The sequence below is a fragment of the Suncus etruscus genome, chromosome 13 (assembly GCF_024139225.1).
Source record: "Suncus etruscus isolate mSunEtr1 chromosome 13, mSunEtr1.pri.cur, whole genome shotgun sequence".
Classification (NCBI taxonomy): Eukaryota; Metazoa; Chordata; class Mammalia; order Eulipotyphla; family Soricidae; genus Suncus; species Suncus etruscus.
The window spans coordinates 11742344-11748864 of NC_064860.1; the positions used below are offsets into that span (position 1 = coordinate 11742344).

The 6521-nt window shown below is 36.3% G+C and overlaps 1 non-coding gene across 1 annotated transcript; it reads right to left on the minus strand.

The window, feature by feature from the left end:
- Nucleotides 1-203: 203 nt before the first annotated feature.
- LOC126026610 (U6 spliceosomal RNA) lies at nucleotides 204-310 on the minus strand. The gene has a single exon (XR_007501834.1). It is a non-coding gene; the product is annotated as a U6 spliceosomal RNA (small nuclear RNA).
- Nucleotides 311-6521: the final 6211 nt, after the last annotated feature.

Here is a 6521-nt window from a genome sequence, read left to right on the forward strand (position 1 = left end):
TAACAAATTAAAATAATGAATCTTGATTTAATAACATTGAATGGATATGTATTTTGTCATTGTTGAATGACCTAAATACTCTGAAGTCAGATATGCTTTTAAAATACTCATAAATGTAAATTATTAATTATGACCATTTCTAGAGTATTTATTTGTCTCTTAATGGTTGTTGCTACTTTGGCCCTCCCTTTTTTTCTCTTTTTAAAAATATGGAACTCTTCACAAATTTGCGTATCATCCTTGCACAGGGGCCATGCTAATCTTCTCTGTATCATTCCAATTTTACTATATGTGCTGCTGAAGTGAGCACACTTTGGCCCTTTTTATATGTTTTGGACAGAGAAAGAAATACAATGCTTGCATTCCCGTGGTTGCTATAGTAATGGGGGAAAAACTGCAGCTGTGATTGTAGAATTGAAGAAAAAGTCTGAGGTAATTTCAGCCCTGGAGAATTAATAAATATTAATTGGGAAGAAGAAAGCTCTTACTTTCATTCTTTAATAGTTCTTTTATTTATATATAAATAAAAGCCAGCAGTCATTATATTGAGATAAATTGAGACTCCATGTTATTGCCTCTAATTGCATTCCAAAGGTAAGTTGAAATGTTAACTAAAATCCTACACAGTATGTTTTTGAATTTGATTTAATGTATTTTCCTGGCTTGGTTGATACTCTAAGATGGGGATGAAAACAATGGTATGATGAGTAAAATGTTGTATATTTTTCTCACAGAGCAAAGATATACAGTTTTCTGTCAGGTTACATTTTCATCTTTAATGAATAAATGTCCTTTCAAAGTCCTCTTTGGACTTGTGGTTGGCACGTGGAAACAACCCAAGAGAAAAATTCTTCATTGATTATACTGAGCCCCAACACTGGCAATTTAGAGGATACTGTTACTGTAATTTCAGTTGAAACTCAGTAAATAAAAAGCTCCTGCCTTCATTTTGTTTATTAATTATATAGTTACTGAGTTTTTTGTTTGTTTGTTTGTTTTTTGGTTTTGGGGTTATACCTGGCACCGCTCAGGGATTATTCCTGGCTCTATGCTTAGAAATTGCTCCTGGCAGGCTCAGGGACCAAACGGGATGCCGGGATTCGAACCACCGTCCTTCTGCAGGCAAGGCCAACACACCACCTCCATGCTATCTCTCCAGCCCCCTATAGTTACTGTTTTTATAGACATGTCATTCTTTTATTCAAGAGATAGTAATTGGAAAGTAGTTTGAAGTGAGGATTCAAAAGTTGAGAATGACATCTGATAAGGGTTACTATCCAAGATATACAAGACACTGGTAGCACTTTACAAGAAAAAAATCCAAGCCCATAATAAAATGGGGAAAAGGAGATGGACAGAGACTTCTTCTAAGAAACACAAATGGCCAAAAAACACATGAAAAAATGCTCTACATCACTAATCATCAGGGAGATTAAAATCAAAGCAATAAGATATCAACTCACATCACAGAGACTAGTTCACATCACAAGGACAAGAACAAACAGTGCTGGCATGGATGCACAAAGAAAGAGACCCTCATTCACTGCTAGTTGAAATATCAGCCAGGAACCGGGCGGTGGCGCTAAAGGTAAGGTGCCTGCCTTGCCTTCGCTAGCCTTGGACGGAACGCGGTTCGATCCCCCGGTGTCCCATATGGTCCCCCAAGCCAGGAGCAACTTCTGAGCGCATAGCCAGGAGTAACCCCTGAGCGTTACCGGGTGTGGCCCAAAAACCAAAAAAAAAAAAAAAAAAAAAGAAATATCAGCCAGTCCAGCCTTTTTGAAAACAATATTGACATTCCTCATTAACTAGAAATTGTCTTAAAGTATGAGCCAACAATATTGCTCCTGGGTAGGAATATACCCTAGGAGCTGGAAAACAGAATGCAGAAAAGTCCTCTGCACTGTTGCATTCATTACAGTATGATTCAAAGTAGCCAGAATCTGGAATGAACCCAGAGCCTGAGACAGATGAGTAAATAAACAACAGTCTATCCACATAATGGAATACTACATAAATAGACATGTAGTGTATCATGCTGAATGAAACAAGAGTGAGAGGGAAAGATGCAGAATGATAGCACTCATTTGTGGGATATAAAACAAAACAAAACAAAAAAACCCAATGTACTATGGGAATAATACCTGAAAGTCAATAGTAATGAGTCAGGAGGACTGGTCCATAGTTGGAAGTTAGCCATAATGGGGAGTGCTGTGAGAATAAAGAAGAAATAACTATGACAATGATAGCTAAACATGATTATTCTGGACAAGAATGGGGTGCTGAAAAGAGGTAAAGTGAAATGTATGATACCCCTTCAGTCACAGTATTCAAAACACAGTGCTTAAATGAAAAAAAAAGGGAGAGAGGAGAGAGAGAATTGTGGGCTATATGTTTGTATATAGCTTTATAGAATGGTAGGTGGACACCATATTTAAACTCCTCCAAGATATGTGATACACTGTATTTGATGTATGCTTTTGTTTTATAGGAACTCAAATTTTCTGAGTAAGATATAATTATATATATATAACTATATATATATATAATTATATCTTACTCAGAAAATATATATAACTATATATATATATATATATATATATATATATATATAACTAAAGAATATAATACCAAACACTTCAATGTGGACATGATTGCCACTCAAGATTTAGAATATCATTTTTAAGACTTTAAAATGATCAAGTTTTACTAGATTCTAAAGCATTTGCATCATATCTAATTGCTTCCATAAATACAATTTACATAAGTCTAATTAATAAAGCATAATGCAAAATTAACTCCCTTTGGAAGAACTTCAACAGCTTCTAATTGCTTATTGGGTAAATTCCAAAACTGTCAAGATTCTTTACTCCATGATCTGACCCAAATTACTTTTCAATTTCGCTATTATTTTCTTTCTAAATTCATCACCTTCTCCTGGAAAAAGATAAAAGACCACTCATGCCCCAAGTCCACATGGATCTTGAGGCAATTAGGAAAATGGTTTGTAACATATCTGGTGGTACTTAGGGCTTACTCTGTGCTCAGGTTTCACGTGTTTTTTTTTTGTTTGTTGGTTTGTTTGGGTTTTTTTTTTGGGGGGGGGGGACACCCGGTGACGCTCAGAGCTTATTCCTGGCTATGTGCTCAGAAATTGCTCCTGGCTCAAGGGACCATATGGGATGCCCAGGATCTAATTCAGATCTGTTCTGGGTCATCTGCTTGCAAGGCAAACGCCCTAGGCTTTGCTATCGCTCTGAATCCCTCAGGGCTCACTTTTAAAAGTGTTCTGGGGAGCATTTGCTATGATAATGAATTCGAACTGTGGTAGGCAGTGTGCAGAGCAAACACTTTACTTGCAATATTAATCCCAGTCCAATTATTGAAGGTAATAAATACCCTAATTAGAGAGGGGAATTTTAGGTCCACATCTAGTGGTCCTCAAGGATTTTTCATGTCTCTGTGCTCTTGACCCTTGTTGGTTCTCAGGAGGGTATGTGTTATGCCAGGGATCAAACTAGGCTCATGCTAAAGCAAGCACAGCCAAACAGGTGCGTAACCTGCTGTTCTCTGGTTCTATACATCTATTCACTCAAGGATTCTTTTTTTGTTTTTTGTTTTTTGTTTTTTGGGCCACATCCGTTTGATGCTCAGGGGTTATTCCTGGCTACGTGCTCAGAAATTGCCCCTGGCTTGGGGGGGACCATTTGGGATGCTGGGGGATCGAACTGTGGTCCTTTCCTTGGCTAGCACTTGCAAGGCAGACACCTTACCTCTAGCGCCACCTCGCCGGCCCCACACTCAGGGATTCTTAATAATACTGTTTTCAAAGACTTTTCATTCTTTTAACTATTTCTTTTTTTCTTTTTTTTCTTTTAACTATTTCTTAAAGTAACACACCAAATATGCCATTACAAAGGATCTAAGTGTAGTATTTGTAGTAAAAGTATCACAGTGCTGTGTCATATCAATAATATATATTTCACCTCATTTTGTAGTCCAATTAAATTATTCCTTTTTTATTAATATCACCATATACTGACTGACTAATTCATAGAAACTTTAATTATGGTAGAATTAGACTTACTATTGTCTAAATAAATTTTCTATGCTATCTAGCATTTTTTAATTTCATAATAAAATGAGAATATGAAACACATTATTTAAATTTATCTACATTTTTTTCTGTAGAACAGAGACAATCCTGCATGATTAGGAACTATCTACATGCAATTAGACACTGCATATTTGGAAGTTGTGATATGTAGTGCTATGTGGAACCTATGTTAAATCATCATTGATTAATTGATTCATCACTTACTAACTCATGCATTTAACCAATTGAACATTTGTATCTGTTAATCACTGTGCTAAATGATAGAAATTGTAACTGCAAATGACAATTTTGACGAGATTGACAAGATTAGGGGGTATGGCTGTAGACTCAAATGACTATTTTAAAGTGCTCAGTAAAAGGTATTATTTCGAGAAAAATATATACACTTACAATTAAAACAAAATTCTATATACTGAACTACATGATTTTGAGTGAGTCTTTTGCAGACTAGGTATCAAGAATATCTTCTCAGAATATGTAATTGCAAAATATATATATTTTTTTGGTTTTTCGGGCCACACCCATTTGATGCTCAGGGGTTACTCCTGGCAAAGTGCTCAGAAATTGCCCCTAGCTTGGGGGGACCATATGGGATGCCGGGGGACGAACCAAGGTCCTTCCTTGGCTAGCGCTTGCAAGGCAGACACCTTACCTCTAGCACCACCTCACCGGCCCTGCAAAATATTTTTTTCAGAAGAGAGAATATTTTTTTCAATTAGAAGGAAAAGAAGGAATTGTTTATAGTATGAGTTGCATATTCAGAGACTAATAAATTTTAGAGTAACCTGATACATTTAGGAAATCTGAAGTGATGGTTATGTCTGAAACTTGTTGAGTGAGAGAAGACAGAAGACAAAAGCAAGTCTAGGTAGGATTGTGTAAACCATGTGAAGAATTTTAAGCTTCATTTGAAATGGTTTGTTTGGTTTGGAAGGGCACAGTCATAGCTAATGATAAATATTAATGATTAATCCAGAATAAAAAGTCTTGTTTCTTAGAGAAAAATGAAGCAGGAAGTGTTTGCAAGGATTGCTTGTTTATAAAAGTCTTCATTAACAGAATTAGTGATGATAAGGATGAGATAGCAAATAAGAAATATTGTGCTGGGCAAATCATTAAGAATTAGTGATTGAAAAAAAAAAGTGAAAGGGGCCAGAGAGATAGCATGAAGGTTAGACATTTGCCTTGCATGCAGAATGTCGGTAGTTCTAACTCCAGCATCCCATATGGTCCATTGAGCCTGCCAGGAGCGATTTCTGAGCATAGATCCAGGAGTAACCCCTGAGTGCTGCTGGGTGTGACCCCCCAAAACCAAACAAACAAACAAAAAGAATTAGTGATTCACTTTCTATTGACTCTAAGGAACCTCAGACTTCAGTGTACTGTTAGGACAATGCCTAAACCATATTTTGGATGTCCAAAGTGAAGCTGTATTCTATTAGTGTGGTTCTTGGTCTTAAGATAATTTTTGAAATGGCTTCAATTAATTTTCAAAGTGTCAAAGTCATTTCATATGAACATTGCATTTGTGTAAGAATAGTACATTTCTGAATGACATTGGTATGCTATTTAACCTTTCTGTCTCAGTTTGCTTCTCTATCTCAAAATTTATAAGGGGCAAGATTGGTAGCACAGTGGATCGAGTACTTGCCTTGCAACTGGACTACTTGAGTTCTATCTTTGGTACCCTACAAAAGTTCCCTGAGCCTTCCAGGAGTGATCCCTGAAAGTAAAAACAGAAGAAAGACCTGAGGGCTGCCAGAAGTAGGCCCCAAATTACAAAGAAAATTTTCTTATAGGACCAGAGAGATAGTACAGGGGTTAAGGCATTTACTTTGCCATTTGAATGCCTACTACAGCCTAATATAGTCCCATGACACTGCCACTAGGTCTTTGAAAAGAGTTATAATATGCCCTAAACCATCAGTTGTAGCACAAACAATGCATTATTTTTCTTTTATTAGTCAGCTTTTAATTCATAGTTGATTTATACAATTTTTATCATTGAGTTGTATTCCATGAAATGAATGCTTATCTCCAGTTTTTTAAATCATCAATAAAGTTGTATCATGTGAAATGCTTTTTATTTATTCATTTATTTATTTATTTATTTAGTTTTTGGTTTTTGGGGCCACACCTGTTGATGGTTACTCCTGGCTATGTGCTCAGAAATCATTCCTGGCTAGGAGGACCATATGGGACACAGGGGGATTGATCGCGGTCTGTCCTAGGTTAGTGCTTGTAAGGCAAATGCCTTACAACTTGCACCACTCTCTGGTCCTGTGAAATGCTTTGTAAATCATGATAGTATACACTTGACATAAAATTGACCAGTTTACCATTGTTAAGTATATAGTTAATTTAAGTATACTTCTGATTGATTGTGAAAACCATCTCGAACTCT